Genomic DNA, 19,671 nt, shown 5'->3' with positions numbered 1-19,671 from the left:
ATTTCTCTTGTTTTTTTTCTCAGTGTCCAGATTCCATTATTGGGGTTAGTAAGGAAATACCATTGTTTTAATTGCTGTATTCTTTGTTGTTGCTGAACTGCTCTTATCTTTGTTATCTTGTCCAAATTTGGCATTGCCTTCTTCCTTAGAATTAACATTAACATGGACATAGATATTTCACTTGCCATTTTTATTTTCATAATGAATATTATATTTTCTCTACTTTGATTGTGACTTTTTTCTCTATATTTGCAATTATTAGTGCATTGACCTCCAGGTTTGATTTGACTTGTCTCTGTTCCAATCCTGGCAGTTTAATAACAGTTTCCTATTATAAATTAATTAAATATGAGAGCAATATGCATTCTAGAGTCATTCCCTTTCCTTATCTGAAGATTTTTCTCCAAATTCAGGTAAAAGTTGCTCAGGAGTATAATCTTGTTGTGATTTAACTATTAACAATACACCAAAACTTTTAATAACACACCCATATTCTGGCATGATTTATGGCTATGTTGGCGAACGTATGGCACACTCCTGTTTTAACGAAGGTGGAAAAAGTTGCAATACTTCACATGATGACAATAAGTCATCGCAAGTTTGACACTCTTGAACTAGTGGTTTTCAAACCATATTCCAAGGGAGCCTGATGTTCTTCCTAGAGAGCAATAATTGCAAACAACCTTTCTTGGGGGTTGGGACAGTCACTTGTCTGAAATGATAGAGGATCTCCTGCTTGAGCAAGGGGCTGGACTAGAAGACCTCCAGCTCTATTCTGATTCTGGTTGTGAGGAAGAGAATGCATTTGCACTGGGCATATGGTCAGATGAATTTACTGCCATTTTAGGTTGATGGCAAGGATCAAGAGTTTTAGCTAGTGCTCTGCCTTGATTTATTAATGACGCCAAAAATCCCCCTTATGTTGCAGATGTGGAGGAATCCTTTGAAAAGCAAGTTCCAATCAAAAAGAGTTTTCTGAAATAGAAGGCTTCAAAAGCATGCCTTCCATTAGTAAGCTTCCAGCCTTACTAATCAAGACCTCATCTATCTCCTTTTTTGGATAAAAAAGATGAGAGTGGGGGGAAAACATGTGAGAGGCATAATTGGGGAATGATAAAGCAGCATTCCACAAATTAAGCAAGAGAATTGCACAACCAAAATCTTCCCTCAAAGCAGACTCAGTGTCCTAGAGTCAAATGCAAGAGATAGCATGTAACTGGCTACTATGATTTAAGTTAAACAACACAATCTATATGAAAAGTGAAGAAAGACAATGAAATAATCTACATCCATTTTCTTTTGCAACATTAGATGTAGATGATTGCCATTATCGGGTTGGCCTTCTCTGGATGAGTTAGGCATTCTCCCAAATTAGCATGGCCACGGGTCTAACATATCTGGCACCTGGTTGGGAAAATATTATACAGTTAGCACAACTTAGTTCTGCAAAAAATGGCCTCTTATATATTCAGGCCTCAGCCACATGGGACTTCATAGGTGATGACCAGCACCTTGAATTGCACATGGAAACGTACACCACTAGCCAATGCAGTTCTTACAACAGGAGCATACTTTTTTCAGTAGCTGGCTATCAGATATACATATAGAGTTTCAAACCAATTCTTGTTCGTAGCAAGAGATCCAATTTGCAAAGTGCACACAGCAAAGCTCACCTTTGTTAAACTTTGGGGAATTCAGCATGTAACAGCTCTGGGCAGGTGAGCCGTCACCACAACCTAGAAAACATGTGTCACATACCTAGGAATGATGATAGAAATATCATCTGAATGGTATGAGCAAGCAAGCTGGGGCAATCTCTACTTCTTCCTCCTTCGTTGGGTGTGAAAGTGTCAAAAGGCCACGTTCTGGATGGCTGATTCTCTTCCGGTTGGAAAGCAGCACTACCAATACATGCTGTTGTTCCAGCTACTGGCCCCGAGCCAGCAATATTTTGCCTAGACTGTGGGTTTTCCACAGAGACAAAAATTGTTGTTGGCAACAGCCTGGTATAAGTTAGCTCTTGCTTTTTCAAAGCCACCTGACCCAACCCACTTCTAGAGAACAGCAAAGCAGCCGACCTTTGTGTTAGGGTAACTTTGTGCATCCTTCCAACACGGACGAGTCATTGAGTACATTCTCCACCCAAAGAGGCTGATGGATTGCACGCTGATTAAAGCCATCTAAACTATTGCATGTGAAATAAAATAATAAAGTAAAAGTGGTGCTTATTGGGGGAAATAAAGCAAAGGTCAAACTTTGCATTTCATCGAACACTTCCCAAATAAATGTCTTTTTTCAAATCTGAAGGGGGATCATTTGGATTGAAAGGGAGTCACCCCTTTGCTATATAAATGTCTTGCAGGTAGAGAAAACCCTGACTGCCATCTAGAAATGATCTGGTTTTGGCAGCACATACTGCCAAATATGGTATATTTTGCTGAATTGAAATGCTAACAGAGATCTGGTGAACTAGATGGATAACTCCAGGGTCTCTATCTATATATTATATTGAAGCATAAAGACATCCGTACAATCTTAACATAATTTGTGTTTGAAGTGGAATAGCTGAGAAAAGACAGGTCAATCCTTTTGTCAGCACAATAGTATTAGCTCAATCCACACTCTCCTACTGGACGTAAGGGCACAAAACCAAATTCTTATTAGGACCTTCTACATATGGACTAGGGACACAGTGGCTCATTGGCTAAGATGCTGATCTTGTTGATCAGAAGGTCGGCAGTTCAGCGGTTCGAATCCCTAGCGCCGCGTAACAGAGTGAGCTCCCATTACTTATCCCAGCTTCTGCCAACCTAGCAGTTAGAAAGATGTAAAAAATGCAAGGAGAAAAATAGGGACCACCTTTGGTGGGAAGGTAACAGTGTTCTGTATGCCCTTGGCACTTAGTCATATCGGTCACATGATCACTCTTCGGACAGCGCTGGCTCTTCAGCTTTGAAACAGAGATGTGCACCGCTCCCTAAGGTCGGGAACAACTAGCACATATATGTGAGGGGAATCTTTATCTTTACCTTATATATGGACTGCAAAACTTCAGATGGCCACTAAATGGCAGCAAAAGACAAGAGTTCGGTTGCTGTTTGCTGCCATCCAATGGTCATCTAGAATTTTGCAACCCAAATATGATTTATCTAATCATGTATCTATCAGAATGGCTCTATCCCCAATTTAAATATGTTTCAAATGCAAGATTATAAAAGCAAAATCTGCATGGGGGTGGTGTGGGAAGCAATATAATATTTTTCTAGTTTAATTGCTTGAGCCATTTGTTTCAAATTTAATTGCTATTTGCTTGCTTGCTTGCTCACTTGCTCTCTTGCTTAGTGAAATTCACCTAACTTCCCTTTGCCGGGATCAGAATGCAATATTAATTGTATTTTCTGGGGATGTGAGATTATTTTTTCTTCTCTATTTACCACAAGATAGAAAAACTACCATTCCATCTTGATCCTCTGTATTCTCTCCTCTTTAGACTCCAACTATGAAGCTTTAACTAAACTGAACTTCATTTTTCATGCAGACAGGTTAAAATAAACCACTTTAGAACCCAGTCTGGTATTCATTAGGCTCATTCTTAATTTCCTCAAACATTTTCCATCAGCTTCAGTGAAGTGGAAAGTCAAGCTCACTTCTATCGTTTAATCTAAAGAAGACCTTCATTTGAATGTAACACCATAACATTCCACAGTCCTCTGGTTCAGTTTACATTCTGGTGGCCTTTAGGCCACATCACAAGGGAATCTATACAACCTCTGGCGCCTGATGGAAAACTTATCAGCTGGTGCACAAAGAGGGGTAGACCTAAGTTCTTCTTCAGCCAAATCTTTAATAAAGCACACCACCTGACACATCAACTCTCTCTCTCCCTGCCCCCATCTCTCTCTCTCCTTTCCTCCTTCCCTCCTTCCCTCCCTCCCTCCCTCCATCCATCTATCTATCATCTAATCATCTATCATTATCTATATTTTCTCTCTCTCTCTAGCTATCTATCATCTATTATCTAATCATCTAATCATCTAATCATCTAATCATCTATCATTCTATCTATCTATCTATCTATCTATCTATCTATCTATCTATCTATCATCTATCTATCTATCTATCTATCTATCTATCTATCTATCTATTTATCATCTATCATCTAATTATCTATCTATCTCTCTAGCTATCTATCATCCATCTATCAAGCTATCAACTTTCTATCTTTCTATCTTTCTTTCTATCTTTCTATCTTTCTATCTATTATCTGTCATCTATTTATCTATCATCTCTTCTTTTATTTTCTTTCTTTCTTTCCTTCCTTTCCTTTCCTTTCCTTATTGTTTCTTGCAGGTTTATCATCATTTGGGTCATCAAGAAACCAAGTATGGAACCCTGATGTCTTGTATGTTTAGCTCACTAAGAAGAGATCACTTTCTCATTTACTTTCTCACCAGTATGCACCACCCACCACTTCTTAAGCCAAGGAACAAGTTACCCACTCACAGTTCATTGCAAATGCAGCCTCCGTTTATGTTTGAATGCTGGTTTTGGTCTGAAGTCATCTCGAGCCTTTCAGATAAGTACTTTCTTGTGACAGATTCACTTCTTCCTGGCTAGGACACCTGGCAGATTCCCTGCCCACTTGTTCCTTCCTTATTGCTGGCCCTACAGAGGATCAAAGAAGCAACCTATCCTCTTTGCTTTGATCATTGTTGTATCTGAACAACAATGGTACAATTAGGGGAGGGGAGGGCTTACACTGGTCTCAAAGAAGGGTACTGGGGAAGAGAACATGAAGCCATACATCTGGGCAAACATTTTGGAAAGCAAAGGAAAGCCATGAGGACTAGTGAGAAAGGATCCAGCCCACACAAGGCCAAGCCAGTGAGTCCCACCTTCTCTTCACAGATGAGAAGGACAAGAACAACCATCCAGGGCCTGTGGTGGTTATAGTCTGGATAGTCTGGAGTACAACTCCATTATCAAACCATTATAATCCAGACTGCATTTTTTTTGACGTTGGCTTCTGGAACACAAGAGCAATGCAGGAGTCGCACAGGAAACAAGTGCAGGAGACAAGCAGATTAGCATTGGAACACTGTCATATCCGTGTGTGTCTGTGTGTGTGTGTGTGTGTGTGTGTATATACACTAGTGGTGGGTTTCAATTTTTTTTAGAACCTCTTCTGTAGGTGTGGCCTGCTTTGTGGGAGTGGCTTGCTGGCCATGTGACTGAGTGGGAGTGGCTTACCAGCCATGTGACCGGGTGGGAGTGGCTTGCCAGCCATGTGACTGGATGGGCATGGCCAACTTGTAAAATGTGATAAAACTCACTTAACAACGTTCTTGCTTAGCAACCAAAATGTTGGCTCAGGAACTCTGGCATTGAAGTGTCAAGCCGGGCCTCTAGGTGTGGTCGCGAGCAGAAGGAGCAGAGGGGAGGAGGAGGGGGAGGATATCATTCCTATACAGGGCTCTTTAATTCCAACGGTCGCAGGGAGGGGCAGATACGAGGACAGATTAAGAACCTACAGTCGGTTGGGAGACCGTGGTTGCTGGTTACACCCGGTCGCTTGTACCAACCCCCGCGTTCTAGGTGGTCAAGAGTTACAGACCCAGGGCCTGAGGCTGTTGTTATGCAATGCGAGGTCCGTTGTTAACAAGGCCCCCCTCATTCACGATCTAATTTTAGAGGGGGAGCCGGACCTTGCGGGAATAACGGAGACCTGGTTGGGCCACGAGGGAGGTCTTCCCCTCGTGGAAATGTGCCCACCAGGCTACCGAGCATTTCACCAGCCCCGGGCCCAGGGAAGGGGCGGTGGGGTGGCAGCAATTATTCAGGAGGACTTAGAGCCGAGGGAGTCTACTGTGCCACAGACGTCCGGATGTGAATCCCTTGTTGTGAAATGGGGCCCTGGGAGACAGTTGGGCCTGCTGATAGTATACCTGGCTCCTCGCTATACATCAGCGGCCCTGCCTGAACTCCTCGAGCTGATCGCATCGGTGGCGGTCGAGACCCCCAAACTTTTAGTGATGGGGGATTTTAACCTGCCATCGATGGGAGAAGCATCAGAGGGGGTTCGGGAGTTCATGGCTTCCATGACAGCCATGGACCTGACTCAAATGATTCAGGGCCCGACACACGAGGGAGGACACACTCTGGACCTCGTTTTTGTCTCTGGCCAGTGGTTGAGTGATCTGGGAGGAGGGGACTTAACCATCACTCCCCTGTCATGGTCAGATCACTCACTCCTTCGTCTTGACTTCCCTGGTGCTACCCCCCGCTGCGGGGAGGCGGAACCAGAAAGCACCAGATGGTTCCGCCCCAGGCGCCTGATGGAACCAGATAGGTTCCAGACGGAGCTTGGGCCACCTCCTATAACCTTGACCCGCCCCCGGGTAGAGGACCTGGTGGTCGCGTGGAATAATGCGACTACCGGGGCCTTGAACCGGGTGGCGCCTTTGCGGCCTCTCCGGCGGCAACGTTCCACCCTGGCCCCTTGGTTTACCGAGGAGCTGAGGGTGATGAAATGCCGCAAGAGACGTCTAGAGAGTCGTTGGAGATCCTCTCATTCCGAACTTGATCGAACACAGGCACGAGCCCATTTAAGGACGTACCTTGTGGCATTGAGAGTGGCCAAACGCCAATATTGTGCCACTCTCATTGCATCCGCAGAGAACCGCCCTGCCGCCCTGTTTTGGGTGTCCCGCTCCCTCTTGTTTCAGAGGCCGCGGGAGGCCCCCCTACAGGGCAGAGCAGAGGAATTTGGGAAATATCTGCAGGATAAAATCGCTCAAATCCGGAAGGATTGGGTCCCTGTTAGTGGTCCAATGGAGACGTCCGTGGCGAGTCTTGAGGAATCGACCTGGGAGGAGTTTGACTTGGTTGCCATCGAGGATTTGGACAGAATGCGTGGACGACTGCGACCCACCACATGTTTATTGGACCCGTGCCCCTCCTGGCTTGTACTGGCATCCTGGGAGGTTACACGAGACTGGCTCCTGGACCTAGTGAACGCTTCGTTGAGCGGGGGGTCTCTCCCGGCCGCCTTGAAAGAGGCGGTGGTGAGACCCTTGCTCAAGAAGCCTTCCCTGGATCCTTTGGAGCTGGCCAATTATCGTCCTGTCTCCAACCTTCCCTTTTTGGCGAAGGTTGTAGAGAGTGTGTTGGCCTACCAGTTTCCACGCCATCTGGAGGAAAATGATTATCTAGACCCGCGCCAGTCCGGCTTCCGCCCCGGTCACAGCACGGAGACGGCCTTGGTCGCGTTGGTGGATGATCTCTGGAGGGCCAGAGATAGAGGTTGTTCCTCTATCCTGGTCCTATTAGACCTCTCGGCGGCTTTTGATACCATCGACCATGGTATCCTGCTGCGCTGGCTGGAGGGGTTGGGGATCCGGGGCACCGTTTTGCGGTGGTTCGGCTCCTACCTTTCTGGCCGGACGCAGCGTGTGTTGGCAGGGGAGGAGAGGTCGACCCTACGCCCCCTTACTTGTGGGGTACCACAGAGGTCGGTCCTCTCGCCACTCCTGTTCAACACATATATGAAGCCGCTGGGTGAGATCATCCGTGGTTTCGGGGTGGGATACCAGCTGTACGCTGATGATACTCAGCTGTACTTTTCCACCCCGAACCACCCCAACGAGGCCATCGAAGTGATGTCCCGGTGTGTGGAAGCCGTACGGATCTGGATGGATGACAACCGACTCAAACTCAACCCCTCCAAGACGGAGTGGCTGTGGGTACCGGCTCCCCGGTTCAGCCAATTAATTCCATCATTGGCCATCGGGGGCATTCAACTTGCCCCCGTGGAGCGGGCGCGCAATTTGGGCGTCCTCCTGGATGCCCGGCTGTCCATGGATGACCATGTGACAGCCGTGGCAAGGGGGGCGTTCCACCAGGTTCGCCTGGTGCGCCAATTGCGCCCCCTACTGGACCAGGGCACCTTACACACAGTCACTCATGCGCTGGTGACGTCTCGCTTGGACTACTGTAACGCTCTCTACATGGGGTTTCCCTTGAAATGCACCCGGAGGCTACAGTTGGTCCAGAACGCAGCCGCGCGGGTAATTATGGGGAGTACTAGGTACTCCTATGTGACACCTTTCCTGCGCGAGCTGCACTGGCTTCCTGTGGTCTATCAGGTGCGTTTCAAGGTTTTGATAACAATCTTTAAAGCGCTCCATGGCTTAGGACCTAGTTACTTGCGGGATCGTATTCTGCCCCATACATCCCTGCGACCAATCCGCTCGCACAGAGAGGGCCTCCTCCAGGTGCCGTCCACCAGACAGTGTCTGGGGGCGGCGCCTAGGAGTAGAGCCTTCTCTGTGGCGGGCCCAGCCCTGTGGAATGACCTCCCTCCGGATATTAGGAATACCTCTGACCTCCGCTCCTTTCGTATAAAGCTCAAGACCCACCTATTCCAAGTAGCTGGCCTGGCTCAACTTTGATATAACTATATCGCTCCTGACGGGTTTTTATTTGGGTATTTTAATTGTATTTAATTATCTAGGTGTTTTTAAACATTGTATTTTAATTGTTTTTATTCATTAGCCGACCTCCTCCTTGTACATGTCTTGGTATATGTTTTTGTAATATGTATGTCTTGTCTATATATTTATTTCATATGTTTTATTGTACGCCGCCCCGAGTCCTTCGGGAGAGGGTGCGGCTAAGAAATAAATATTTATTATTTATTATTATTATTATAAGTCTTAAAGCTGTCAAATTAGAAGACCCTTGCACCCCTAACCCTTTAAACGAAAAACCAGGGGTATTCAAACTTGACAGCTTTAAGACTTGTGGACTTCAACTCCCAGAATTCCTCCTCTCGCTCTTCATCTTGACGATGTGCGGATGGGCGGGGGAAGGGAGCTGGAACCGGTTCTAAATGGCACTGTAGATTTGTGGAACCTCTTCTATAGAAAAGGTTAGAACTGGCAGGAACCCACCCCTGGTACACGCGTGTGCGCGCGCACACACACACACACACTTACACTTCATATTTTTGGTGAATATATCTACAAATACTAACTGGTATCTCTAAACATGCCCACTATTTCTGGCCAAACTTGAAAGCTCCTCCCGTATTCTCAACCGATTAGAGACCTGCGACCGTCCCAGGGAAGAGAAAACAGCCCAAAGCCCTCTAAGAAACCACTCTATTCCCTCTTCTCTCCTTTGGGCGAAAGCTTGTTAAGAAACCATGCTATTTTTCTCCAACTCCCCCCTCCCCTCCCGAATCCATAACAAATATAGCAATGGTAAGGGGAGAGAGAGAGAGAGGAAATACAATTTACACAGTTATGAAGGCTATGTTGGCAGCATTCCTCTCTAATCAGAAACTGGTTCCGGTACCTCAGACATCAGTCGCAAAAAAAGGAGACGGCTCTGACCAGAGTTAATTGGAGGTATTTCTAATCTCCAGCCATCTCTCTCAGATCCTGCAGCACCGGACATGAAGAGAGAAGGACCCGAAGGGTTTTTGTGTAAAGCATCCTGGTGATTAAATTAAAGTGGGAGGGGAGCCAAGAGGAGTTTCCTGGTACCTCTGGGCTCCTGCAGTCCAGGGTGGACATGGCAGACTTTGGATAGCTGCAAAAATGCCATGCCAAAAAAAAAAAACCCTATGCCGCTAGCTTGAATTAAGTCATCCTAGAACTGTAACAGTTTGAAGGCATATTCCCCTTGGTGCTATAAACCCCTGTCAAGGGCCATTCATCAGAATGGGAGGAATTCAAGTCTAGAATTTTTTGGGAAGCAGCCATGAGAGTTAAATGAGTGCAAAGTCAGTCCTTGTTTTCCATATAAATAGGACCCAATGCGGGGAACTGGGGGTGGGTGGGGTGAAAGCAGCTTTTGATTTTGGAAGGGAAATGTATTTTCATGTGCCCCATCTGCAGCCCGCAGTGGGTCAAGGCAGAAACAGATGTAATGCATGCCTGCTGCCCGTGAGGATTAGCTCTCTGGTGGTGGAAAAATAAAAACAACCCAGAAACTCTCAGAGATGTTGTTGCTTATAGCCCTCAGAATGTTTCATTGTTGGTTTTGCTCTATTGTGAGTTTTCATTATGATTTAAACTCTATTTGTCAGAAGCCAAAATGAAGCCCTGGAAGCAAAAGATAATATACAAATGTAACGATGCTACGTATGTCTGCATATTTGCAGAGCTCAAGATATTGTCTCCAACTAGGCTCTTTTTAAAGAAATTTTCTGGCTGCTTAAAATTCATTATTCTTGTCGACAATACTCGTTCCCCCTCCAGTGGTGCAGCTAGGTAATATTAGACCCTGAACTTCATCTCTATTGTCATAATTGTATCGCCCACAGTTCCTTCTACTGAACAATTTGCTATGTTCTATCAGGGTTGTGCGTTTCTATGATTAAAAGGTAGGAAAAAAACAACTGTTTGTCAGCCTTGATAAAACGTCAGAAAGAAAAATGTACTGCATGCTGAGCATGCACTATAATGGTTTGGAAAGAAATACATGTAGTTTGCCATTGCCCTCATTCTGCAATCACTCGCCTTCCATGTAATGCAGCAGAGACTTGGAACCAAAATTCCAAGCCCAAATTGTAGTAGTGTCTCCTCTCCAACTAAAGTTAATAAGTAGATCTTCCTCTCACCCTTGGGAAGAAGTATCTATTGGAATTAGACAACTGTACAAAGCCTGCTTAGGAGTACCAGCACCCAGTATTTGACCCTTGACCAAAGAGCTTTATTGATCCAGGACATGAGGACCTTCATTTCTGTTTGCATTCAGTGCTCACCAACAGCAGAGTTGTTGGAAGGCAACCTGTAACCGAATATGTTGGAGTACACTTAGATGCTAGAAGGGCATTGCAGGTTTAGTGCAGTTAAAATTAATTACCGGTACTAATTTAAAATTACTAATTTAAAGCTACATTGGACAGAAAAAAAAACTAGGCAAGGCTAAAAGCATTTCAGCTGCCTTCTTTCCTTCTATCTTTCTTCCCTCACTCCCTTTCTTCCTTTCTTCCTGCCTGCCTGCCTGCCTGCCTTCCATCCATCCATCCATCCATCCATCCATCCATATGTCTGACCATCTCAAACATTTGACTCTAGGTAGGTAATAAAGAATAAATTCAAAATAAAAACTTCATAGGAAAATAAAAAAGCAACAGATATGGGAGCCAAGCTAAAACCAATGTCACAAACCAAAATAACCAGCATAGCCAAAATACAGGCTCAACCATCGTCCCAAACAACCCTTTAAATTAGAGATTCTCCAAACTCCTTTTAATCCTGGCTCCCTTTCAAAAAGCATCAGCTATAAGTTCTATTTCAACTACAGAAATGTTATGGAATTGTCAATTAGGGAGAGGTTTGTCTGAGATCTTGTCTAAAGTTATTTTTTGGTCCAGACTCACCCCTCCCCCTCCAATTCTCTTACTTATCTTCCTGCCTAGCACTCTCTTTTTCGAGGCCATTTTCTATCCTCTCTGCAGGAAAAGTGGGCTGTCCAGAACCATAATCTGATTCATATTATCTGAGAGTAAACTTGTTAAAACAGTGAGGTAGACTGCAAAATCGTTGGGTGCAAAATGATATCTGTCATCCACGGTCTGTGTACATATGTACAGTATATATGCTGTGTTCATCCAATCCGGTAGACTTGCATAATCCAAATACATAGTTAAAATAGTTTCAAAAACACTCCAAAAAGCACCCCAGACTAAAAGCAACCCTAATAATCAAAACACGAGAGGGGGCTCCCAAATAGTGTCCCAGCCCTGCGAGTAAAGCTGGAGCTTCGGGACTTTCTGGAACCCCAAGAGTGAGAGCACCATACATATCTTGAGAGATGCTGTTCCAGAGGGCAGGGACAGCTTCCTCTTCAAGATGGCAACATTTAATTGAGGGGAAATGGAATGCACCCAGTGTGCCCAAATGTCCCGGGTAAGCAGAAATAATTGGAGATAGGTGGTCCTTCAGATAGCCAGAAGGCTCCTACCATAAAGGTCTTTATAGATGATGACCAGCACCTTGAATTGCACCCAGAAGTCTACTGGCCACCAATGCAGCTTGATAGTAAAGATAGGCATAGCAAGAAGTGCCCATTACTGCTTCTAGCGCTACATTTTGAACCATCTGTAGCTTAAAATATTTTAACGTTGTTTATTTCTCTCTGTCTGTCTGTCTGTCTGTCTGTCTGTTTGTTTTATTAAAGGCATTTTTTGTGTTTTCTTTCCTGGGATTGCTCAACTCTTCAGAAATCTTTCCACTTCCTTTTCCTGCAATCAGAAATTAATTCTGGGAGAACAGAGGGTGTGGCCTCTTTCTAACTGAAATCAATGTTCTGTAGAAATGTAGAATTAGGGTCTTTTACACAGAGCCCTGGCAATCTGCCCAACCTGTGCTAAACCTAAGTATTTAAGGAATCAGTAAGACCTGATGTGAGCTTTGTTTGTTTTGTTTGTTTGTTTGTTTTATTGGATTTCTATGCCGCCCTTCTCCCAAGGACTCAGGGCAGCGTACAACATTAAAAAACACATATCACAAAAGTTAAAAGGAGATTAGATAAATATCCAAAAAATAAACCCAACTAATATGACAATAACAATTGCTGGAAAAGCCAACTTTTTAGGGTGCGTCGGAAGGACTAGAGGTCAGGGATTATGTGAAACTCCGGGGGCAGCTCATTCCAGAGGGAAGGGGCTCCCACAGAGAAGGCTCTCCCCCTGGGGGTCGCCAGCCGACACTGTCTAGCCGATGGCACCCTGAGGAGGCCAACTCTGTGGGATCGCACTGGATGGTGGGAGGCTACTGGTGGCAGTAGGTGGTCTCGTAGGTACCCTGGGCCTAAGCCATGGAGCGCTTTAAAGGTCATAATTAATACCTTGAATCGCACCCGGAAAACAACCGGCAACCAATGCAGGCCGCCTAAAGGGTGTGTAACATGGGAGTACCTAGGTACTCCCATGATAACCTGCGTGGCCACATTCTGGACCAGCTGAAGCCTCCAGGTACTCTTCAAGCGCAGCCCCATGTAGAGAGCATTGCACTAGTCCAGGCGAGGGTTGGAAAGGGTTGGTTAGACATCACACTTCTCAGCACTTAGGTAACCCGACTCTTTTAGTCAAAATGCTGGACTCTGTCCAGAGCAAAAGTTATGGGAAATTGTTTTAAAAATGCGACAGCTAAAGATGATCTTAAGGTTTCTTGGCTGTGGGTTGGGATGAAATAAAGGAAAAGTCATGAGGTCATATCATATAAAAAATAGTACTGGGGCATAATCAGGCTGCATTTAAAGTGATAAGAGGATGAACCCATTATGATATTTGGTTGCAGCATCCATTAGTGATGTTCTTTGGCCAACTGGCAGCTTCTAAGATCCCGAAAATAACTTTTGCTTCAGATTAAGTTCCGGAGAAAACCAGAGAAAGACAAGTTAAGTAATCCAAGTTGCTCATTGAAACCACTGCTTTGTGAGAAGGTTTTATTAGAGGAAGGATATCTGTTACACAACAAACAAGGGAAGAAAAAACCAAAACACATTAGCTGAAACTGTATCCCCGTTACAGGATCTGGGAACTCTATTTGTGTCCTTGTCATCCGACCTCTTTGGAGAATACATTCCAGCAGGAACAAGCCACAAGCACCAAAACACTGCAAGTGGCTTCCTGGTAGCTGCATAGCAGGAGTTCTGTGGATAACACAAAGAACCAAATCTGGCACCTGAAGGCACGCTAACTTACTAGGAGCCACTTTGGGGAAGCTTTCTCTGGATTTGCAATATTAGAAACTCTAACTTGCATTGCTCTGTTCCCTTTTTGACAATGTTGCTGCCAAATTAGCAGAGAGATCTATTTGTGGTGATGCTGCAAATAGCTCACGAATCCACCCTGTGCTATATTAGCGTGAAAACTGAAAGATAGGTCAGCTAAAGTTAGATTTTCAGTTCCTATGCAACAAAAAACACTAAAATGGCCTAAATGTAGAAATATATAGATTACAATCTGTACAATGCCATAATCCCACAACTGTCTTTTCTTCATTTATGCCCGATTTTTCAATAAGTTCCTTACAGCACTTTGTATGCTGGCTCTAAATTACCTAAATAGACAGGGATGCTTTATATCAGCTTCACCATAGAAGAAAATGAAATCAAAAGCCCTATTAAGTCCAAGGTTCATCCATATGAAAGTCACTTATTTATCAAAGTAACAACTTCTTCTGTGGCTAGGAAAGCTGCCCTTCCCCCCAATAAAAGTGAAATTGCTCCTAAATTGGTACAAGTTAGGAGTAGTTTTTCCTTCAAACATAAAATTAAGAGACACAGAACCACAGAATTGGAAGGGGGCCCTGAGGGTCATTTAGTTGAACCCCGCTGTTCAATTCGGGATCCATTCAGATATCTTTGATAGATGGATATGCAGCCTCTGTTTGAAAACTTCCAGTGACAAAGAACTTACCTCTTTGTTCCACTGGCTGACAGCTTACAGAGTTCCTCTTGATGTTTAACTTGAACTATTTCCTTGTAGTTTTATGTGTGGATTCTGGTCCTGCCTTCTGGAGCAATATAGAATGAGGACAGTTCTCTTACTTTTGTGAGAACCTTTCACACATTTGAAGGCTGCTATCTAGTTTGCATAAGCCAAATAAAGCAATAAATCTCACAACAAGGAAGTGCTAAGAAGGATGGAGTTCTCAGACACAGACAAAAAGATATAGCAAGCAAACCTAAAGGGCTCAAATGTTAGTACACCAACACTTGGAATATGAACTAAACAGGGGAAACATGAAGTCTTTTGTTGTGTGTGTGTGTGTGTGTGTGTGTGTGTGTGTGTGTGTGTGTGTTAGACATGACATTGGTGATGTTGGTATTATTGAAATCTAAGTCATGATTAAAATATGATGCTCAAAAGAAACAGATGCAGCAAAAGGTCTGCCTCATATGTAGAGAATAATTACATCTGTGTGGAAATCTGTGACACCAAAGATGAAAAGCTACCCGAAAGCATCTGAATGAATAATAAATAAATAAAGATATAATAATTACACTGTTGTGGGTGTGTACAATAAGCCATCTAGCCTACCAGAAATTATAGATGAAGCCTTTACAAATCAGATGGTGAAAGTATCTTGGTATCACAGGTGTGTGATAATGGGAGATTTTAACTACTCTGGTATCAACTAGGAACCGAACTCTGCAGTAGGTGGGAAATTCAACAGGTTTTTCTTGGCCTTGAGACAATTTTATTGTCCAGAAAAGGGAACTAAAGAATTAGCTATATTGAGTTAAAACTTTCTAACAGACTATGTGAGATGGGAGACTATATAAATATGATATTAAAAAAAAAAGAATCAGGGAAGAAATGGTTGAAGAAATGGATATTATAGAACAGGGAAGCAGTTTGCAATCTCTGATTTGTTTTGCATCTGGAAAAAATCCATAGTCCTTGGTCAAAATTCCTGAACGATCATTTCCTTTGAGTCAAGCCTCCCACCTTCATTTATTGGTATATGCATTGCTTAATAGTATCTCCACAGGCTCAAAATAAAACAATTGAGATGATGTTATTGATAGGCTTGAGGATGTTCGTTATCAATTGTCCTTCTCTGGTTACTGTTTCTACACAATATCTCTAGATTTTAATTCAAACAATAAAATCAATGGTTTGCCTCAGCAACTGCTCAAAATAAACATATGCCAATGACTGAAATCTTTAAGTAGCCGTCATCACAGTTAAATGCCCTTCTAGAGGAAGTGGAATAAATTTACATGCCATTTCTAGGCTCATGAAACAGCAATAATTCCCCTGCCAGAGCTGCTTATAAGATATCACAAGTGCACATTTTGTCTCCATCTTCCCCCAAAAAAGGGTAATATAAATTAGTTGACCGATAGTGCTGGATGTATTGGAAAGGCTTAGTTGTCAGTTCAATCACATCCCTGCTTTAAACGTACCTTGATTGTTCAGGAGCATAATATTCCTTCTATAGACTTGGAAAGTATCCCATTTCCGCACATGTTACTATTTGTTGGAGCAGTGTGATTTGACAGAACTTTAGGATCCTGCTTTTTCTGCCTCACTAATTAGTGCAGCAATCATTTTTCAAGTTGCAATTATTACTTGTCTCCAAAGTAAGAATATTCTCCCTTTCTTCCCCTGAGTAAGAATAGCTTAACATCTCTCTTCAAAAGAAGGGAAATCTATTAGGTCTGGAGGATTGTGCTACTCCTAGGATTAGGTCGGGAATTAGCAGTGAAGCAGTGGTATAAGGAACCACTCATGCTGGCAGAGGAGGCATGCTGCGGGTCCCGTCAGCCCAACTATTTCGGCTGGCAGACTCTAAGAAGAGGGTCTTCTCTGCTGTTGGTCCTGCCCTCTAGGACATCTTGCCCACCACCACTACCACCAATGTGATGTTGGTTCCAACTCTTATCTTTTTGTAAGGACCTGAAGGTGTGGCTTTGGGAACCCAGTGGAGGAGTAGAGCAATGGAAGTGGTTGATTAACAACAGATCCCAACTCTCCCCTACCTTCCCCATGTGTCCTTGGTTTTAATGTCTAATTTTAACTTTTAATGTTTTTAGCTTATATGAAACTGCCTAGAGTTATAGTAAGATTGGCGGCCAATAAATTTTATAAATAAAATAAAAATAGTACTTCTTCATGGCATCATAATAATCTTATCACTTTACAAAAAACAGTAAATCATATGGTTTTTATTAGCTGCTACTGATAAGAATGTATATTGTGTCTTATTTATATTTGATTTCAAATTTCCAGTTGACCTCATGAGGCTGGGCAGGGACAGCCAAAGGGCCAGATGTGGCTCAGCTATAAAATGTCCAAGTCTGAAATACTGACATGTTTTTTGTGAAGAAAATTTATGATACTGAATTGTTCTTAAGCCAGCCGCAAGCTGATTTGACAATATATTCCCTGTTGCAGTGGAAAGAAAATATTTTGTTCTCCCTGCAGAAACCAAGTCACAGAAAGTGTATCCTTGCCAATGATTGCGTGTGGAATTCAAGACCTTTAAAAGATGCCCTAAATCAGAGCTTATGCAGTGTCCATACTATAAGTGTCACCCTGTAATAAAACTTTTTCTATTACCTCATGGTTAAATTTAGATGGAAAATGAGCTTGTGGCTAATATGATTCTCTTCAAGTAGTTGCCTGTATGTATTTTGTATGTAACTGTGAGAACATGGAATACCACAAAAATTACTTTCACTTCATTTTATTTCCTCTGAATACAAAATGTCAGGTTTTATAAACTAGGGACATATTAATCTGAATTTTCACTAGGGATGAAAAGACCAAATCTTTGTGTGAGGCTCCAGCAGTGAAAAGCCTGCTAAATTCAAGAACAAAGACTTTGGAAAATCTCCAGTTAGTGGAGCAGCAGAGCTTCAGCAGAGATGGCCTGAGCTAAAACAAGCAGGCACATGTTCAGTGATGCCTGGAAGCAGATCTCTCTCTCTCTCCTCTAGCCAGGAGGCACTGCAAAATCAGAAATATGGGTAATTCTTGTCTTGTGGTCTCATTTAGTGACTGTTCAAAATTACAATGACACTGAAAAAAGTGACACGACTATCACACATTTATGACTGTTGCAGCATCCACATGGTCACACAGTCAAAATCCAGCCTCTTGGCAACTGACTCATATTTATGACGGTTGCAGTGTCCCGGGGTCATATGATCACTATTTGTGACCTTACCAACAAGCAAAGTCAATGGGGAAGCCAGATTCACTTAACAACTAGCTTAAGAACTGCAGTGATTCACTTAACAGCTGCGGCAAGACAGGAGAGAAAATGGGGGGAAATTCGCTTAACAATTGTCCCGCTTAATTTGGGGCTCAATTGTGGTCATTAAGTCGAGGACTACTTGTACACTTTTTCGTATTGGTTGGTAAAATGTTCTCTCTTCTCCAGTAAAAGTAGCTGTTGGTACCAGCGTGCGCAAATCCTTCTCATTCTTCTCATGCCCTTCAACTATCCGATTACTATAACCAGCATGAGAGTTAGCTGTACCATGCACACATAAACTTTGTTGCCCTTCCTAATCAAATGATTTGGGACATTCAATGTTCTGTTTCCTTTCCCAGCCACATCCCCTGACCAGCAGCAATCACAATCAGGTCTTCCTATCTACTCCCTCTAAGTGATGAACAATTGCTACCTGCTTAGAATTTGAATCTTTGAATATGAGGAGTCTTCACGGCATTGTCCTCACTGGAGAAAAGCCTCAGATCCAAATAAAAGTAAGTTGGTATGTAGAATAACAATACCTGCATTATTTGAATACTGATGAAATGCAATAAGGAGATAGTTACGGCGTTTTCTGTGGCTGCTATAATTATCGGGCTGAAAGCATTGCAACCACGCAGGGAATCATTTCACTCAGAACCATTTCTACACTCCAAACAAAACCTAAAGCCAAGCAGCTTTATTTCCATCAGTTTTTCATCTCTCCAAAAATGAGGACAAATACAACTATTGGAGAAGCTTCATTTTTATCTGCCAATTGCCAAGTTGTTTCTAGGCAAATGCTGCCACCTTCTGGGAAAACACATTATCACCAGGGAATACATTGAATGTTGATGGCCATCACATTTCTTATTCCTTCCAGTTTATATCTGAAATTTGATCTGCAGATGATTTCCCCCCCCCCAACGTTTTTTAAGAGGGTTATCTTAAATTCATGGTTATTTTGTGTGAACAGTCTTCACAAAAGGCCTGTTTATGGTCTGTCACAAATATGTTTAGAATGACATATCCCAAACCACTAGTCAAACCAAACCAGTGGTCAAAGAAACCCAAATAAAAACCAAATGTAGCACAGACCCTAAAGATGAAAAATGGTCAGTTACATAATTCTTTCATTGATTGGTGATCGTTGGGCTGTTATATTCCCTCTTCGATGAGTTTCTTTATGGAGGCTTCCCAATGCCTTTATGGAGATTTCCATGCCATTGCTTGGCAACAATAAGTTTGTCCCTTATTTTATTCTGGTTGAATTCTTCAGTTCCCTCATTTAGTCTGCAGCACAACGAATTCCCTCCGAGTACTAGTCAGGCCTTCTGCAAAATAGGCCAAGCCAGCCTTGATCCCAGTGCTAAGTGCTGCCACCTGGCAAAGGCTTCTAGTGGTTTTAGGGTTAAATAAACCATAAAATCCTGAATTCCAAGGAAGCAAATCTGATCTTAAGAAACTCAAGTGTTCTTACATATTTGGCATCAAGTAAATGGCAGACAAACCCAGTTCAATGAACAGGATTATTCCTTTGTTTATTTGTTATGCAAGTCGTACATATCTAAATGATTAACTATGGCCATGGTAAAATGTTAGGATACCATCTTTGGGGCCTTAAATAGAGTACAGATGAATTTAATGTGTGTGTGTGGGGGTTGTCGGTCCAGTCCCAAACATGCGCATATAAACTTTGTGGTCAGAGAAGGTTTTTAGGCAACAGATGACAGAACTCTCTCATTGTATAACTAAGCCATTGTTTGGGGAGGGAGGTTGCCCAGAGTCACATTGGCTGACCTTGAGGCAGGTGCTGGAAGGAAAATTAAATTGGTACAAAAATCTAAATTGGAAAAATATAACTGAGTAACAACTTCTGGAACAGCTTTGGAATTGCCCCAGGATTCTGGCAAGGGACTACATCAAGTTTGGGAGCTTCAGC

This window comes from Natrix helvetica, assembly GCF_964273705.1.
Source record: "Natrix helvetica genome assembly, chromosome: 1".
Lineage (NCBI taxonomy): Eukaryota > Metazoa > Chordata > Lepidosauria > Squamata > Natricidae > Natrix > Natrix helvetica.
The sequence above is the reverse complement of the archived record's forward strand: the minus strand, read 5'-3'. Positions refer to the sequence as shown.